Source organism: Oncorhynchus tshawytscha, linkage group LG25 (assembly GCF_018296145.1).
Source record: "Oncorhynchus tshawytscha isolate Ot180627B linkage group LG25, Otsh_v2.0, whole genome shotgun sequence".
NCBI lineage: Eukaryota > Metazoa > Chordata > Actinopteri > Salmoniformes > Salmonidae > Oncorhynchus > Oncorhynchus tshawytscha.
In genome coordinates this window covers 14,791,208-14,810,641 of record NC_056453.1, presented here as the reverse complement: position 1 = coordinate 14,810,641, position 19,434 = coordinate 14,791,208, and the positions used below count along the sequence as shown (strand labels likewise).

General features: G+C 41.6%; 1 protein-coding gene across 1 annotated transcript in view; it reads left to right on the top strand.

Moving 5' to 3' along the window:
- The window catches only part of pcdh15b (protocadherin-related 15b), a 214,316-nt gene that overhangs the window by 578 nt on the left and 194,304 nt on the right, over positions 1–19,434 (top strand). The gene's annotated exons all lie outside the window — the stretch shown is intronic.

The window sequence follows — 19,434 nt, the reverse complement described above, 5'->3', positions numbered from 1 at the left end:
TGTCAGCCCTTATGAAACCTAAAGATACCTATTTTCTCCCTCTCTCTTTTTTTCCCCCTCAGTGACTTTGCTCATTTAAGGTCCACTTGAATCTTCAGATATCTCATGAAGTGTAGTGTGTTGTGAAACCCATTGAGGATACTTTAGCCTGAGTCCTAGTCTTCTACTTTGGTATCAAGTTATAGCCTGTTTATAGTTTGCTTTGACATTTTGTGAATTTGATATCGAATGGGCTTTACATTGATACAACCACTCCACAAGTAGCCTTCTGGACTGAAGGATTTCACAAGAACTATTTTCCTGAAATGGCAAGGCCATCCAACACACTGCCAAAGACACTAAAGTGGGTCATTGATTGAATGTATTTTTGTTCAACAGGGTTCAGATGATTTAGATTCTAAAACACACACCCACACACACACAGTCACTGCCTGACTATTGTATTGTGCTTGGCGTCATACAAGAGTGGAATGTCAGCTAAGCAGACTGGTACCTAGGCTAGGGATTCTCTGGTTTGTTCTGGAACATTAATTGAATTGGCTTGTCTCTGCTTCTGATTATGGTTTGGTAAATGAATGGCAAACAGGTATCTGCATCACAAATACCACAGTACGCTGAGCCTGACCTGGATGGAGGCAAGGCTGATTACAGAGGTCAAAAGCCTTTCACTTGTGGGAGCAAGGTTGCCATTGTTTGACACATACAGTATTATTGAGATTCAAGAAGCTAAGGGGGTCTCGCACATGTCACATCTAACCTTTATTTGAACAAGCACAATGTTGCAGATGTTTTACATAGCCATGGGCCCATGGTACTGTACAGTATACAAATAGGTTATCATATGGTCAGCTAAATTAAAACAGTCTGTTGCACACAACATTTAAACATATTTTCATGCCAAAGCACATGTTAGATCAAATCTAGATCATCTAGAAAGGAAATAAATGAAATGTTTTCATCTAGCCCCTTTTCAAAAATATGTGTGTGTGTGTCACTAATCTACTCCCTCTGTGGAGGAGATGTGGGCTTGTGTGACCAATTTTGATTTTCCAGGGCACAGCAGCCATGCAATGCAGAGTGCGTGAAGTTTGACATACTGTATATATAATGATCAAAAATATAAACGCAACATGTAATGTGTTGGTCCCATGTTTCATGAGCTGAAATAAAAGATCCCAGAAAGGTTCCATATGCACAAAAGCTTATTTCTCTAAAATATTGTGCACAAATGTATTTACATCCCTGTTAGTAAGCATTTATCCTTTGCCAAGATAGTCCATCCACCTGATAGGTTTGGCATATCAAGAAGCTGATTAAACAGCATGATCAGTACACAGCTGCACCTTGTGCTGGGGACAATAAAAGGCCACTCTAAAATATGCAGTTTTGTCAAACAACACAATGCCACAGACATCTCAAGTTTTGAAGCAGTGTGCAGTTGGCATGCTGACTGCAGGAATGTCCATCAGAGCTGTTGCCAGATAATTTCATGTTAATTTCTCTACCATAAGCCACGTCCAACTTTGTTTTAGAGAATTTGGTTGTATGTCTAACCAGCCTAACAACCGCAGACCATGTGTAACTCCGTCAGCCCAGGACTGTCAACTGCATGATTGTCTGAGACCAGCCACCCAGACAGCTGCTGAAACTGTGAGTTTGCACAATCAAAGAATTTCTGCGCAAACTGTCAGAAAACGTCTCAGGGAAGCTCATCTGCATGCTCGTCGTCCTCATCAGGTTCTTGACCTGACTGCAGTTTGGCGTCGTAAACGACTTCAGTGGGGCAAGTGCTTACCTTCGATGCCCACTGTCATGCTGGAGAAGTGTGCACTTCACAGATGAAACCTGGTCTCAACTGTACAGGGCAGATGGCAGACAGCGTATATGGCACCATTTGGGCGAGCGGCTTGATGATGAAACGTTGTGAACAGAGTGCCCCATGGTGGCGGTGGAGTAATGGTTTGGGCAGGCATAAGCTACGGACCTGGATCAATGTGTACGACATCGTGTTCCAGTTCCCGCAAATATCCAGCAAATTTGCACAGCCATTGAAGAAGAGTGGGACAACATTCCACCTGCCACAATCAACAGCCTGATCAACTCTATGCAAATTAAATGTGCCTCGCTGCATGAGGCAAATGGTGGTCACAACAGATGCTGAATGTTTTTTCGATCCAATAGATTCATATCTGTATTCCCAGTCATGCGAAATCCATAGATTAGGGCCTAATGAATTCATTTCAATTGACTGATTTCCTTATATGAACTCTAAACTCAGTAAAATCTTTGAAATTGTTGCATGTTGTGTTTATATTTTTGTTCAGTGTACAAACTAAAACATCTCCAGGCTTATGCATCCTAGCAAATGAATCTGTCCTATCAACCACTCAAATCGTTGTCGTCAATATACAGGGCCTTCAGAAAGTATTCATACGCCTGGACCTATTCCACATTTTGTTGTGTTACAGCCTGAATTCAAAATGAATTCAATCATTTTTTTAAAATCTCACCCAACTACACACAATACCCAATAATGACAAAGTGAAAACATGTTCTTAGAATTTGTAGCAAATTTATTGAAAACGAAATACAGATATCTCATTTAAATAAGTATTCACACCCCTGTTAGAATCACCTTTGGCAGCAATTACGAGTTCATTTCTTTGCCACATTTTTTGCTGTTTTACTTTAGTGCCTTATTACAAACAGGATGCAGGTTTTGGAATATTTTTTATTGTGTAGAGGCTTCCTTCTTTTCAATATGTCATTTAGGTTAGTATTGAGGAGGAACTACAATGTTGTTGATCCATCCTCAGTTTTATCCTACCACAGCCATTAAACTCTGTAACTGTTTTAATGTCAACATTGGCCTCATGGTGAAATCCCTGAGTGGTTTCCTTCCTATCTGGCAACTGAGTTGGGAAGGACACCTGTATCTTTGTAGTGACTGGGTGTAATCACACACCATCCAAAATGTAATTAATAACTTCATTCTGCTCAAAGGGATATCTTGTTGAATATAGTCACAGCCATGCATATCCCCCCTAAGCAGATTCCTCATCGGCCCTGAAAGAACTTCACTGGACTCTATGTAAACTGAAAACCATACATCCTGAGGCTGCATTTATTGTAGCTGGGAATTTTAACAAAGCAAACCTAAGAACCATACTTTCTAAATTCTCTCAGCATATCGAATGCGCGACAAGAGCTGGTAGCTTTCTGGATCATTGCTACTCAAGCTTCCGTGTTGCATACAAAGCCCCCCCCCGCCCTGCCATCGGCAAATCTGACCATGACTCCATTTTGTTGCTCCCAGCCTATAGACAGAAACTAAAACAGGAAACGCACGTGCTCAGGTCAATACAGCGCTGGTCTGACCAATCAGATTCCATGATTCAAGATTGCTTTGATCACGTAGACTGGGATTATGTTCCGGATAGCCTCAGACAATAACATTGACGTATACGCTGACTTGGTGAGCGAGTTTATTAGCAAATGCATCGGCGATGTCGTTCCCTCTGGGACCATTATAACCTTCCCTAACCAGAAACCGTGGATTGATGGCAGCATTCGCACGAAACTGAAAGCGCGAACCACCGCTTTTAATCATGGCAAGGCAACCGGAAACACGACGGAATACAAACAGTGCAGCTATTCCCTCCGCAAGGCAATCAAACAAGCAAAGCGTCAGTATAGAGACAAAGTAGAGTCACTTTTCAACGGCTCAGACACGAGACGTATGTGGCAGGGTCTACAGTCAATCACGGATTATAAAAAGAAAACCAGCCCCGTCGCGGACACCGACGTCATGCTCCCAGACAAATTAAAGAACTTCTTTGCTTGCTTTGGGGACAATACAGTGCCACTGACACGGCCCACTACTAAAGCCTGTGGGCTCTCCTTCTCCGTGACCAACGTGAGTAAAACATTTAAACGTGTTAACCCTCGCACGGCTGCCGGCCCAGACGGCATTCCTAGCCGCGTCCTCAGAGCATGTGCAGACCAGCTGGCCAATCCCTATCCCAGGCTGTTGTCCCCACATGTTGCAAGATGGCCACCATTGTTTCTGTTCCCAAGAATGCTAAGGTAACTTAACTAAATGACTATCGCCCCATTGCACTCACTTCTGTCATCAAGAGTTTCATTGAGAGGCTCGTCAAGGATCATATCACCTCCACCCTACCTGATATCCTACACCCACTCCAATTAGCTTACCGCCCAAATAGGTCAACTGACTATGTAATCGCCGTCACACTGCACACTGCCCTATCCGATCTGAACAAGAGGAATACCTATGTAAGAATGCTGTTCATTGACTACAGCGCAGCATTTAACACCATAGTACCCTCCAAACTCATCATTAAGCTCGAGACCCTGAGTCTCGACCCCGCCCCGAGCAACTGGGTCCTGGACTTTCTGATGTACCGCCCCCAGGTGGTGAAGGTAGGAAACAACACCTCCACCCCGCTGATCCTCAACACTGGGGCCCCACAAGGGTGCATTCTCAGCCCTCTCCTGTACTCCCTGTTCACCCATGACTGCGTGGCCATGCACTCTTCCAACTCAATCATCGAGTTTGCAGACGACACAACAGTGATTACCAACAACAACGAGACAGCCTAAAGGGAGGAGGTGAGGGCCCTCGGAGTGTGGTATCAGAAAAATAACCTCTCACTAAAATGTCAACAAAACAAAGGAGATGATTGTGGACTTCAGGAAACAGCAAGGGGAGCACCCACCTCGACGGGACAGTGGTAGAGAAGGTGGAAAGTTTTAAGTTCCTCGGCATACACATCACGGACAAACTGAAATGGTCCACCCACACAGACAACATGGTGAAGAAGGCGCAGCAGCACCTCTTCAACCTCAGGAGGCTGAAGAAATTTGGCTTGTCATCAAAAACACTCACAAACTTTTAGAGATGCACAATCGAGAGCGTCCTGTTGGGTTGTAATCACTACCTGGTACGGCAATTACACCGCCCTCAACCACAAGGCTCTCCAGAGGGTAGTGCAGTCTGCACAACGCATCACCAGGGACAAACTACCTGCCCCCCAGGACACCTATAGCACCCGGTGTCAAAGGAAGGCCAAAAAGATCATCAAGGACAACAACCACCTGAGCCACTGGCTGTTCACCCAGCTATCATCTAGAGGGCGAGGTCAGTACAGGTGCATCAAAGCTGGGACCGAGAGTCTGAAAAACAGCTTCTATCCCAAGGCAATCAGACTGTTAATCAGCCATCACTAATATAGAGAGGCTGCTGCCAACATACAGCCTCAAATCTCTGGCCACTTAAATAAACTGATTTAATAAATGTATCATGAGTCACTTTTAATAATGCCACTATAATAATGTTTACTTATCCTACATTACTCATCTATTTGTGTGTATAAGGTAGTTGTGAATTTGTTAGATTTTACTGCATAGGCTGAACTAGAAGCACAAGAATTTTGCTACACTTGTATTAACATCTGCTATGTGACCAATTAAATTTGATTTTGATTTAATGTCAGCTTTTTTTTTACCCATCTACCAATAGGTGCCCTTCTTCGCGAGGCATTGGAAAACCTCCCTCGTCTTTGTTGTTGAATCTGTGTTTGAAATTCACTGCTCGACTGAGGGACCTTACAGATAATTGTATATGTGGGGTACAGAGATTAGGTAGTCATTCAAAAATCACATTAACCACTATTATTGCACACAGAGTTAGTCCATGCAACTTATTATGTGACTTGTTAAGCACATTTTTACTGCCGAACATTCTGTTTTGCTGGTTAAAGCCAGGTTTTTCTGGTTGGTTTCCAACATCTCACAACCTAGATCCTAAATGTATAATATTGTGAACTAAGTTAGGCTTGCCATAGCAAAGGGTTTTCAGATTTAAATTAATTCATTAGTCAACATTTAAAAAAACATAATTCCACTTTGACATTATGGAGTATTGTGAGTAGGCCAGTGTTGCAACATATAAATTGAACCCATTTAAAATTCAGGCTGTAACACAACAAAATGTGGAAAAAGTCAAGGGGTGTGAATACTTTATGAAGGCACTGTATCCAGGTATAACATGTCAAAGCTACATTGAGGTGACATTTACGATACAGTGCTTCATTTCGATGTCATCATAAAACATTGAAATACCCAGAGCAGTCAAAAACTAGATTTTCCTGTGTTTTATATATACTTCCACGCTATGAAGTTGGAATAATACTGTGAAATTTAGAAAATTAATATAATGCCTTTTTAGTGTAAGAGCTCTTTGAAAAGACAGCCTGAACTTTCAGCCTGTTTTGGTGGGATGGAATTTTGGCCTGCCTGGTGACATCACAAGGTGGTAAATTAGTTAATAGGCCAATAAGAAAGAGAGTTCCAAACCTCTCTGCCAGAAGTATACTAACCTGTATCCAATTGTTGCCTTGCCTCTGAAGCTAAGCAGTGTTGGTTCTGGATGGGAGACCAGATGCTGCTAGAAGGGGTTTAGGACGGCCAGTAGGAGGCACTTTTTCCTCCCAATGCCCCAGGGCAGTGATTGGGGACATTGCCCTGTGTAGGGTGCTGTCTTTTGGATGGGACGTTAATGAGGTGTTCCGATTCACTGTGGCCAGTGAAGATCCTATGGCACTTATCATAAGAGTAGGGGTGTTAATTAACCAATGTTCTGTCTAAGCTCCCCTTGGTCCATGCAGAAGAAATATCAGCCTGTGCAGAGATGCACAAGATTGAACATCACTCAACTTTAAGAGTATTCTCCTTTAGTTAACACTATCAACATTTTGCTCTGTGGAAATTGTGATTGAATCAACACAATATTAGCCACTTTCAATTTAACATACAGAAACAAATCTAACTGCAAGAGATTTTCTTGTAGGAATAGCGCAATGGAGTAGGATTCTATTGCATTGACATGCACGACTCAGACCGGTGCACCATAACCAATCAGAGCTGCAGTAGACCTATATGCAAATAGCCATTGCCATATTTGGATATGTGCCATTCACTTTGAATTGGACGTTGTTTACACCATGAGCGGTCGCAAGTAGATGCACTTGTTTTGAGATCAGAGCAAGAGCTGCGTGTAGCCGCCGGTGCACGTGTTCATATTCTTTGCGAGGTATTAGCCCAGTTATAGCTCATTTCTAGTCAACAATGGGGGAGTGGTTCCTTCCTACAACAGCACAAATGTGTGCATTTATAGCCATCTTTGAAATGCGAGTCAGGTAAAGAGCTTTTTTTATGTCTTAAAGGGGAAGTGAATAAGCTAAGTAGCCAATAGGCAAAGGGTAGCATAGCTTGTCTGATTCTCTGTAATAATGGTGTGGGAATAATAATACATTTTATTTTGTAAAGTGGTTTCTTGCATCAAACAACATTTTTTTTTTTCAAAAGTCTCATGCAATGATTGGCTGCTACTGTAGACTAAGTGATAGAACAGCTATTTCAATTTTAAATGTTATGGTATGCATTTCTCTCCATTGTTTTTGGTAGGCCTACATTATGATCAAATAGCCACAATAGCCTACTTGGCCACTGTTACAAGTGTAACTTAAAGTGGGTACAGCTTCATTGTTCACAGTAAATGCACACTGGAAGTTGCACAGAATTTTCACAATGTTCAAGTTTCCGCTCAGCAGACCTGAAATTTTGTGCCAAACATTTGTTGTGGGAACATTGGTGCTAACCCCGGCTAAGTTCATGGCCACCTACAGTAATCATCCTTATTTTCCAATTGCCTCAATCCTCTCCCCTGTAACTATTCCCCAGGTCATTGCTGTAAGTAAGAATGTGTTCTCAGTCAACTTACCTGGTAAATAAGGGTAAAAAAAAAAGTAATAAAAGCTAGTTTTCAGTTTTCCTCAGGTCACTCCCAGACAATTCTTGATTGATAAATTGTTCTTGCTAAGAGGCAATTTATGTTTCTTTTTGACCATTTTAATTGAAAACAATCACAGGTAGGTACTTAATTACTACTCAAATGTATTTTATATTGAGATGAAAACGGCTGCATTGGGCCTTTTTAAAATCCATGGCAATAAATAAATATATATACAGTGGGGCAAAAAAGTATTTAGTCAGCCACCAATTGTGCAAGTTCTCCCACTTAAAAAGATGAGAGGCCTGTAATTTTCATCATAGGTACACTTCAACTATGACAGACAAAATTAGAAAAAAAAATCCAGAAAATCAGATTGTAGGATTTTTTATGAATTTATTTGCAAATGATGGTGGAAAATAAGTATTTGGTCAATAACAAAAGTTTATCTCAATACTTTGTCATTGCCAACAAAGGGTGTATAACAGAGGTCAAACGTTTTCTGTAAGTCTTCACAAGGTTTTCACACACTGTTGCTGGTATTTTGGCCCATTCCTCCATGCAGATCTCCTCTAGAGCAGTGATGTTTTGGGGCTGTTGCTGGGCAACACAGACTTTCAACTCCCTCCAAAGATTTTCTATGGGGTTGAGATCTGGAGACTGGCTAGGCCACTCCAGGACCTTGAAATGCTTCTTACGAAGCCACTCCTTCGTTGCCTGGGCGGTGTGTTTGGGATCATTGTCATGCTGAAAGACCCAGCCACGTTTCATCTTCAATGCCCTTGCTGATGGAAGGAGGTTTTCACTCAAAATCTCACGCTACATGGCCCCATTCATTCTTTCCTTTACATGGATCAGTCGTCCTGGTCCCTTTGCAGAAAAACAGCCCCAAAGCATGATGTTTCCACCCCCATGCTTCACAGTAGGTATGGTGTTCTTTGGATGCAACTCAGCATTCTTTGTCCTCCAAACACGACGAGTTGAGTTTTTACCAAAAAATTCTATTTTGGTTTCATCTGACCATATGACATTCTCCCAATGTTCTTCTGGATCATCCAAATTCTCTGTAGCAAACTTCAGACGGGCCTGGACATGTACTGGCTTAAGCAGGGGGACATGTCTGGCACTGCAGGATTTGAGTCCCTGACGGCGTAGTGTGTTACTGATGGTAGGCGTTGTTACTTTGGTCCCAGCTCTCTGCAGGTCATTCACTACGTCCCCCCGTGTGGTTCTGGGATTTTTGCTCAACGTTCTTGAGATCATTTTGACCCCACGGGGTGAGATCTTGCGTGGAGCCCCAGATCGAGGGAGATTATCAGTGGTCTTGTATGTCTTCCATTTCCTAATAATTGCTCCCACAGTTGATTTCTTCAAAACCAAGCTGCTTACCTATTGCAGATTCAGTCTTCCCAGCCTGGTGCATGTCTACAATTTTGTTTCTGGTGTCCTTTGACAGCTCTTTGGTCTTGGCCATAGTGGAGTTGAGTGTGACTGTTTGAGGTTGTGGACAGGTGTCTTTTATACTGATAACAAGTTCAAACAGGTGCCATTAATACAGGTAATGAGTGGACGACAGAGGAGCCTCTTAAAGAAGAAGTTACAGGTCTGTGAGAGCCAGAAATCTTGCTTGTTTGTAGGTGACCAAATACTTATTTTCCACCATAATTTGCAAATAAATTCATTAAAATCCTACAATGTGATTTTCTGGATTTTTTTTCTCATTTTGTCTGTCATAGTTGAAGTGTACCTATGATGAAGATTACAGGCCTCTCTCATCTTTTTAAGTGGGAGAACTTGCACAATTGGTGGCTGACTAAATACTTTTTTGCCCCACTGTATATGTATTTATCCAATATGTACTGATGTATGCCCCAACATGGCTTAGCTTATTTCTTTTCTATGCTCGCTCTTGGATTTAGAAACAAATTGCTCTGTTCTGAGAGCCCTGGAAAATCCATTGCAATGTATCTAAGAAGGTCTCAACATTTTTAGACTTCATATTCATAATCTCTAGCACCACCCCAACATCTACATATGTGAAAATGGTGTGTTTTTATGATTTGTACTAAAAAAAGATAGAGAAAGAATAGTGTTTCCACTGACATCATCAACCAATTAGTAGACAATGTCTACTCACAATTGGTCAAATTCATATGATGCACACCAATGATGTCATTGGAAGCACTTATCTTCCTCTATCTTTTTTACTACAAAACATAGAAACACACCATTTTCACATATGTTGATGTTTGGGTGGTGCTGGAGATGATGAATATGAAGTCGAAACATTGTGAAGTTGATCTTTTTAGTAATCAATGCTCATGAATGTAAATTGATTAGCCAACTCTATATTTACAGTTAGAACAGGTGCATTGTTCATTGTAAGAAGAAGCATTGGTCCCTGCTTTATGTTTTTGTCTTCAAATAGATTGGCATGTGTGGTGTGTAGTGGGCAAGATGTACAGTATATACACAACTAGCCAAGAGACCACATAGACAAACTCAATACCGCATGTCCATATGGCAGGCGAAGTAATACTTTGCCCTCCGAATAAAAGTTTGTCAGACATTTTACTACCCCAAGCTGAGTCTGTGGTCCACGCCATCTGTTGTGTAGATCCTATTATATGCGTTATGCATTTCATCTTAATCCCACATGATTTGGAAAGACTGGCACCGTGTTATTTTATACAATTAGCTGCTGCCAATCTTTCCAGGTCTTCGGGGATTTGAGATCCAAATGGGGGACTCAGTTCTACTTTAGACCTCTTTTTGAGGTAAGCTATACTGTCAAGAGACGTTGATTTGGGACGGATTATTCCTTGAGGACCATGGAGTATGTGTCAGTCTAGGTGGTTGAGAGGCAAAGAGAGAGAATATGCTGCATAGCAAAGGAGGTCCCATCTGCAAAGTCTGACTGATGAATATCTTGTTAGTATGAAGTCTAAAAATCTGTTCCCATATCGCTCTGCTCACAAGGTACCATACTGTGCTGCGTAATCTCTAGAAGACTCTGCAAACCAAGGAACTACGTCGCATACACAGGATGTTTGCAGTCTGTAAGAGCATAGACAGGCCAACAACAGTATTGCTACATCGGGCCCTATAAAATCTGGCTCTAGTGACTCCTTGTGGCATACCGGGCGCCTGCAAGCTGACCTGGCCGTCAGTTGAATGGTGTTTGCTCTGACCCATTGGTGCAGTTGGCTTTCGGGTTAAGCTGGCGGGTGACGCAGTTTGATGGGTCAAGTATATGAAGTGTGACTTGACCTTCACCTCTCCCGAGCCCATTGGGGAGTTGCAGCGACGAGACAAGATCGTAATTGGATTGCAGTAGGATATCATGAAATTGGGAAGAAAAAGGGGTAAAATATCTATATATTTTTAATTTAGGATATCAACTAAATGTATTGAACTTTATTAGAAATGTGTTTTTTGCTCAAGTTAATCATATGACATGAACAAAAGGTGTCAGTGATTCACTTCCTGCATCTTTCTGAAATGGCACATGAATGCCCCTGTCTGTGTGTGCGAGGCGTGCGCATGTCTACACTTTGTGTAGCCATTAGAGAGGATGTTAATGTCTTCTTCTCTGGTAGAGATGGAACGGCTTTCCCAAACACCTTCTAAATGAAATGTTCACTACAAAGTAACCTATGCCTACCTGGCAGAGTGATCCAGCATCATGATTACTTGTATCTATCCAGTGGCCATTTTGTTTTGCAAACTCTACAGTCACATGAGCGCTACAGAAACCTCTCCAACCAAACAATGGTCTCTTGCTCGTGCACAATTGCATTAAAGGGTAACTACACCCCAAAATTCAATTTTTTTAAACATTTTTCCGAGACCTCAGAAGTGGTCTCCTGATGTGGTTTAAGCGTTGTTGTGGACTGAACATCCAATGTTGTTGTTGTTTCTATTAAAAAGTTTGATTTAGAGCGTGAACCTGATAAAAATCGGGGGGGAAAGGAAGCCTGGAAAAACAAAACGGAGACAACAAAATTTGTGAAAAAACAAAACGGAAACAGATTTCATAGGACCCTACATACTGTAGCCTACAAATACTCAGACTCTCTTTCTTTCTCTCTCTCTCTCTCTCTCTCTCTCTCTCACACACACACACACACACACACACACACACACACACTGTTCTTCCATCAACATTGTTGAATCTACTGATGTGATCTCTGTTGAGGATTTGTAATAGAGATTTTTGTGGATGTTGAATGTAAATATTTAATGAATTTATCTTCTTACAGCTTGCGATGGTGAATGTGTCAAAGGAAAGACAGGAAAGCTGTAACGTATTTCCGTTTTATCTCAAACTTCGGCCTGCAAGCCTACCTTTTGACTTCTAATGTATGGTGCAGAAATGTATTGACTGCTACTCAATCATAGAGACGAGATAGGATCTGTGCTTGTTGTAATTCCTATCTCGTTCTCTCCATCGTCTACCTTACTTGGCCATACAATGACCTTAGATATGGCCATTTGTTAAGCATGCGTGAGGTGGACAGCTTTCTTGGCTCCATGATTATGTGATTATCAAACTTTGCGTTGGCTCTAATTGCACACAGAAGGTGTTTAGGAAATGTTTTAATTGGAAAACAAATGTGCACAGATTGAACGAGGGGAATTACGTCCTTATATTAATTCATTAGTTTTCAATTATTTCATTGTTTGACATCGTCAGAATTAAAATATAGATTTAATTACCGAGAGTCAAGGCAATTAATGTTGTTGCTGAATTTGGTGTCTCTCAGTCACAAATCACCCATTGATTTAATCAACATGTCCAGGGTATGCAAACAAAGCACAATCGTCACCCTAGTTTCCCCTCCCTGTCGCTCGCCCGTTCCTTTCCACTGCCCAGGAGGGATGTGGAAGGCAATCTACTGGAGAATGGAATTCTCCATAAGCATGTTGTGCCACGCGACTGTGTCTCCGCAGACACCTTCTGGTAGGCTAATCCACTCACTGCAATGTAGTTCAATCTCGCCAGGTGATACTGTATCCCATCTCTGCTGCACCCGGACTCGGCTCACTAACCATTCTAATTAGCTACGTTCTTGACCTTTTTTAAAAAACTGGTCCTCAAAGTTGCTCACGTGTTGAATCTCGCTCTCAAGGGCTAGCAGCGTCCCCGATAATGTTTAAGATGTGCCCTATACTTCTGTTTTGTTTCCCGTCTTGAGTTTTATGTGGATGCATTTGGACTTGCAATTATTTGGAGGCTTCGACCATGAGCAATGCAAGATAAATGCATCTCATTACAATCATACACTCATTGTTTAAGGCTCAAAGGATGATGCTGATATCCATAACAGATCAATGCTTAATCCATAAATGCTGCTGGTTTGACTACTAGATGACCATAAGAGAACACATACAGAATGATGTCTTCATCGTTACAGGTGTTTATACTGTCTCTCAACATTAGGGCCATGAAGATAGAGGCTTTTATTGTCTTGTCGCTCCCAGATCTAGAGCCACGTTTCTGTTTTTCATTACATACATAGGATCTTAATTTGACCACTCTGTTGTTGCTGAGACTTTTCCAGCAGCCCAAGAAATGCAGATGTGCCTGGTGATTTAGATAAATTCACTGAAACCCTGCCCTAACGCACAGTTCTATGAGCAGTATTGCACTTTTCAGGTAGTGTAATTTTGTCCAGCTAATAGCCTAACCACCGATCAAGCAACGTTATGTACTAATTGTTCATATCCTGTTGCTGCAGGATTATTCTGCTGCAACAATACGGGTCAAATTAAGATCCTACAACTGTGCTTTCTTTTTTTCCCTCCAGCTTGGATAATAAATGTGCACGACAGAGGTTGTGTTTTTCTTATGTGCACCATATTAAATAGCATGATTAAGTTCAGTAATGGCCGTGGGAGGAACTCGGGGTGTAAGCACAAAATCAGAGTGCTTTAATGTATAAATTGTGAAATGGAAAAGTGTGAAGAGGTGGGTGGTGCTGTAATATTACTAATGTCAAGGCGTTGTCACTGTGTTCCAATTCAAGTGCAGGGAGGCTTGACTGAGAAGATTGCCCCTATTTTATTGCATCTTTGAGGGGAAAAAGCGTCTTACCTGCACTTTCAGGAAGTGTGTTTTCCACTGGCGTTTAGTGTAAGGCCTCCTTAGCTTACTCACTCTGACCACCACCACCACCACCATTATATTACCACTAATACCATTGCTACTGTTACTTCCACTACCCGTACCAGTACTCCGACTAAAACTGTAACATGAAAGGTCTCTATCAGACCAGTTTAGGGCCCCAGTCGACAAGCTCTAGGACTATATGAATGACTGATGACCTTTTTCAAATCTGTTCAGTGGGCACATGAAGAATTTTGATGCGGTCAAGTTGACGGTACCAAACATATTTATCTGGTGATTTACTATCTTTAACATGGTGTTAATAATACAGTAGGATACCAATCATTCATGTCTATCATTTAATAATACTAAAATATTAATAAGTGTGAATCACTTCTCCAGAAATATCTCTTCAGACTCCTCATATCCCTTCAGCTGAGCAAGAGTAAAATACCGAAGACCTAGGAGTTGAGCCAAAGCGAGGTAAATAGCGTTTATCTACTGGTTGACGCCTTATCTCTCACCATGGCATCCAACTGTCAGAGGCAGTGCAAACAGGCTAGTCTTTTGGAAACAGCCATCATATTGTAGTCGAGAACATTTAAGATAACTCCTTCAGAGTCATACTTTTTTCCCCTTCTAAAATCAGTCCTCTCTGGCATTTTTGTTGTGATATTTCTCTGTGGGTGTTCTGTACACTTGTACATCCTGTTTCATGAAACCAAGCTGGGAAATAGACTCAGGATTAGTCAAGGTTTTTGGCCACTCTCTAGCGTCAAGGTGACAACATATAAAATTGACACCGTACCAAAAATGATACCACACAGATAGTTACGGTACATAGCCTCATGGTGGATACAGGATCAGAGGTGGAGATGGCATCGTACCTAATTTGGGTTGATTCCTACAAGCAGTCTTTAACATTTGAGTTCTAATTCTTCTCAAAGCAAGAAACATCGAGGAAGAAATGTGATGGGCAGTACTAGGCTACATGAGAAAGAGGAGAGAGCAGGATAAGGCGACCGAGTGTCTAATGAGTACAAGGCATGAGGTTGTGAAGGGGGGGGGGGCTTACAGATTCGGCAAAGTCTTGGAACTCTTGTCAACGCCACTTTGAAGTTAATGGATGACATGCAATTAAGAAGTCTGGGCTAAAAATCCAATCTAATCCATTTGAGTAGGGAATCTGTGGATGCAGGATTTATTTTTTTACCCTCCGATAAGACCATGCCTTTCCCTAAAAGTCCACACAGGATTGTCGAGAATTAGTGTATATTTATAGGTAGAAATGCACTCTTCTGACTGCCTTTTAAAAATGTAGACTTAATTTGAGGAAAGCAGCATTCATAAACCTTCTTCATGAGGAAATGGCTGGGTTGAATACCTGTACCTAATCGTGGATTTAAGACAAGCTCTCTTAAACAACTGCCCGAGGCTCCACGGTCTGTTGGAAATATTATCCGTTTGAACTCAGGGGCCAGTGTAGAGAGACTACATTTACGGCTAGTGGCTGGATACATTTGACTGTTAGTGTTCAGCGTAACAGTTTGGGGTCTGGAATAGCCATCTGGGAGAGTTGCCAGGTTGGGTCCTGACAACCAATTTAAACATGGGGGTGGTGTGAGGCTATTATTCCAGCTACAGTAGATACAGAGTAGGAGGGACTAACATCTCTCTAAGCACTTCTCACATCTCCCAAACAGCTCTCACTGAGACATGCTTCGGTCTCTAAAGACATTGCTCTAGCGTTGCTCTCCACCGAAAAGCATTAGATCCTTGCCCTCTGGGAATCTGTCCTCATCCCACTGGTTATAGAGATGTTTATTTAAGAATATTAACATACAGTTGAATTCATCTATAGAGAGATAAACTCCCCCTATGTAATGTTTCATCAGCCTGTGGTACTCCTTGGGCACATGAAGGTTACTATTGAACATGATTTGTTTAGTAATTACTCACTATAAACTACTGGGCTGTGTCCTCCTTTCTTTGTCCTCGTTGCATCACATTTTCGAAAATAAGGCCCTCCTTTTTATTGCCCTGGGATTGCTGTGCGCCATCATTAGTCAGGAGGGAGATATTCCACCACCCTCTCTTATTTAGTGGTCCTCGAGGGACGTCCTCAGCATGGTAACAATTCAGTTGCTAAGGACAATTGTTGCTAAGAACAATTGTTGCTAAGAACAATTCAGTTGCTAAGAACAATTCCGTTGCTAAGAACAATTCAGTCGTATCTCAAAGCACTTTCAGTGCAAGAAAAGAAGATTCAATTAAAAAAAAAAACATTTTTAAAGCACAGGTCTGCTCATAGACTTTAGCTCTCCTCCTTCTCTAGAGTGACATTTTAATTGACAAAAACAACATTGTCGGTAGTTCAAGTGCCAAGGCTTTGAGCATAAAGACCTCTGATGGAGTAGTATGATGAGCGTGCACCGACTGACCCGTGTGTGTTAGTACATTCCATCGGGAGGTGCACCGACTGACCCGTGTGCGTTAGTACATTCCATCAGGAGGTGCCCCGACTGACCCGTGTGCGTTAGTACAGTCCATCGGGGAAGTGCACCGGCTGATTTTATTCAACCTAAATAGGATACATGCTTGTTTGAACACCGCAAATGACGTATGAAACGCTATGACAGGCCTGTCATAAGTGTGACAAAGGAAGTTAAAATAATACCATACATTATTTGTCACTGGCTGGAAATGATGGGCCAATTCAGTGCTTGGAACTCCCCCTCGTATCACAAATGGCTAGCGTTTATAGCTCGACAGAGAAGTTGACTGTGCTAAGTGAGGTGACAAGCTAGCTTGAAAATGTTAGACTGGCTTTGTTTTATAGCCTGCTGTGTGTACAGCACTGCTACTGCAGATCCACTCCTAACCGTCTGACATGAACACACACACAGAATTTGATGTAATCTTTACCCTCCGTTGATAAAATAAGAGATGTCACATTTTCAATTCCTGGATTTAGTCCTTTATTTTTGGTGAAAAATATGTATTACTGTGCCTCAGTCAAATAGTTACCTTTTGATCCTTGTCGTTGCAACCTGGAATCACGCAAACTTTGAAGTGTTGTTTGTTAGATTTCTGTGTTTTTAGGGGCCTGTCTGTATACAGCAACATGTGGTTGGACATGATGTCATCACTTTTACTTCATCCTTTTTGTGTGCGATTGTTAGAATTGATCAGGTAGACATAGAAACGCAACTATAGGCTATGAACAAAGCACATTCACTCTGTCTCGGCGAGAATATATACATCTGCCATAGCAACCTGGAGAGAAAGCCGTTTTCGTTTCGGCCTTCTATTAATTTGAACCATTTAATGGTTTGTTGTCTTTGTAGTCTCTATCGGCAGAAGGGTTGCCTCCCACGTTAACAATGTTCCGACATGCACGTCTGCACAGACACAAAGCATCGGTTGGCATAGTTGGAACTGGATGAGCAAAATCTGGCTTATCCGTTTGTGCCCTGATGTACATATCCCCATTGGACACAAAATTGAGTGTATTTAGCTTGTTTGAGTAGTTTGCATGAGCCTTGACAACTAACATTGGTGTTACCAGTTTTCACCCACTGAATGGCTGTAGCTATAATTAGTTGAACAACCTGCGTCTGAAATTGTGTCCTCTGTCCATGTTTTTGGAGGGGATTCCTTTTTCAAGAGCACAATTCCTGCTCACATTTTTAAGCCTCACCTGCCCAAATTTGTGATTTATTGGGAGAGTTGTCTGTTGGAAGAGCACTGTCCCTGGAAGATTTTTTTCAAAGTTGCCAAGACAATCCCTCATGTCCCCGTTTCCGAGACTAGTATATTTGGCCATGCTTCTGTGGAGGATGATACTGTGCTGCCTGGAGTGAAAGTATTCCAATATTCAGCGAAAAAAGGCCCGGCAGTCATCCACACAAACACTGTCCTCTGCTCAGTGTAAACATGCACTGTCAATCAGAGGAGATAAATAATAAGTCGAGTTCCCATAGTTTGCCAAGCTTAGGACCTTGTATTGGATAGGAAAATATTGCCTCCAGCATGAGTCGTTGAGAGTCGATATCAGAACCAAACAGTAGACCTTTTTTGGATATTGTTGCTTTACATAATTACCCCCGATCTTTGCTTTACTGTTATCCGTTATTTTAAAGCATGTGTCTATGCCATTTCTAAGTTGCATACACTTCTATGTTAAATAGAGCTATCTGTCTCAGCAAGAAGGAAAATATAATCACCCGTGTTTTATTCATGTGGCTTTCTCTTCTAATGCCTCTTTTAGAAAGTTGTTTTGTTGAGATGAGGATGCTTTATCTCCGGGGTCATCAGTAACTTATCTGGCTTTGCACCTCGGCAGTGGGTCTGCAAAGTCCCAGCGGAAAGCAGCATGAATGATGACCACTCGATGAATCATGACCCGCAATTGAAGACATATCTCTGTCTTTGCACTTCTGAAGGGCAACTTTGAGTCCCACAGTGTGGTACTGTCTGTATATCACAAGGAAACGAGGTCAAGCTGACAACAAAGGGAGTAGAATATTGTTTTAGAATCTCATCGCCTTTGTCTGAATGTGAAACTGCTTTCAGAATGTTATGTCAATCAATACATTGTCTCGGAGTATAATACCGTCTCAATTACAATTAAGTGGTATAACACCTTCAAAATGGTTATGCTGTTGTAAACTGCAGATGTACTACATTATTTCAGTTAACAAACATACGATCACTCTGCTTAAAAATAAGTATTCTGAAATTAACAGGGCATTTTCTTATTCTATTCAGTTGGACTTGAACTCATTAAAGTTAAATAAATAAGTAAATAAACATAAAAACGTTTTCCCATATGAATGTGCACCTACTCCATGTCGGGTGCTTCTCATAAGGTCCCTCATTATTGGCCCTCGTCTGTTCCCCAGCTTTCTGATTTAGAACCACAAGACAGGTAGCTGTCAATCAGGCTATGTAGATCAGAGCAGAAGCTATGCAAACACCATGTAATTGGTTTCATTAATCAGATATATCTGAGGACAAGTACTTATGCTGGATGTGAAGGCTTTTCTTATTTACAGAGAACCTCCAGCGACTTCCTCCTTTTGATCTGTGAATTGCTGGTAACGCTTGATTTCCCCTGAATGGGAACCAGTCTGCAACACTGTCCTCTCTCTCATTGCAGTATCTTCTCCGAGTGCACTGGGTAATGCCACAACATGATTTTCTGCCCTAAGAAACCTACATATAATCCCCCCCCCCCTAGAATGTAATAGCATTTTTTCCCCCCTCCATCTGAAAAAAACAAATGTATTTTCATGTTAGTTATATTGGGAGTAAGTGTGGAGATGCACTTTGGTGGAATCCAAGAGTTCACTTCAACTCAGTTGGTGTGGCTCATAGTGGGAATCTCTGCTCTTTTGAAAACCTATTGAGACATTTTGAGAAAGCACGTCATTTTGCCAGTACAAGTTTTATTTTCAGTGATGGTCAAAAAGCAGATGGTCCATGTGCCACAGGAGGCAGTTTTATATTT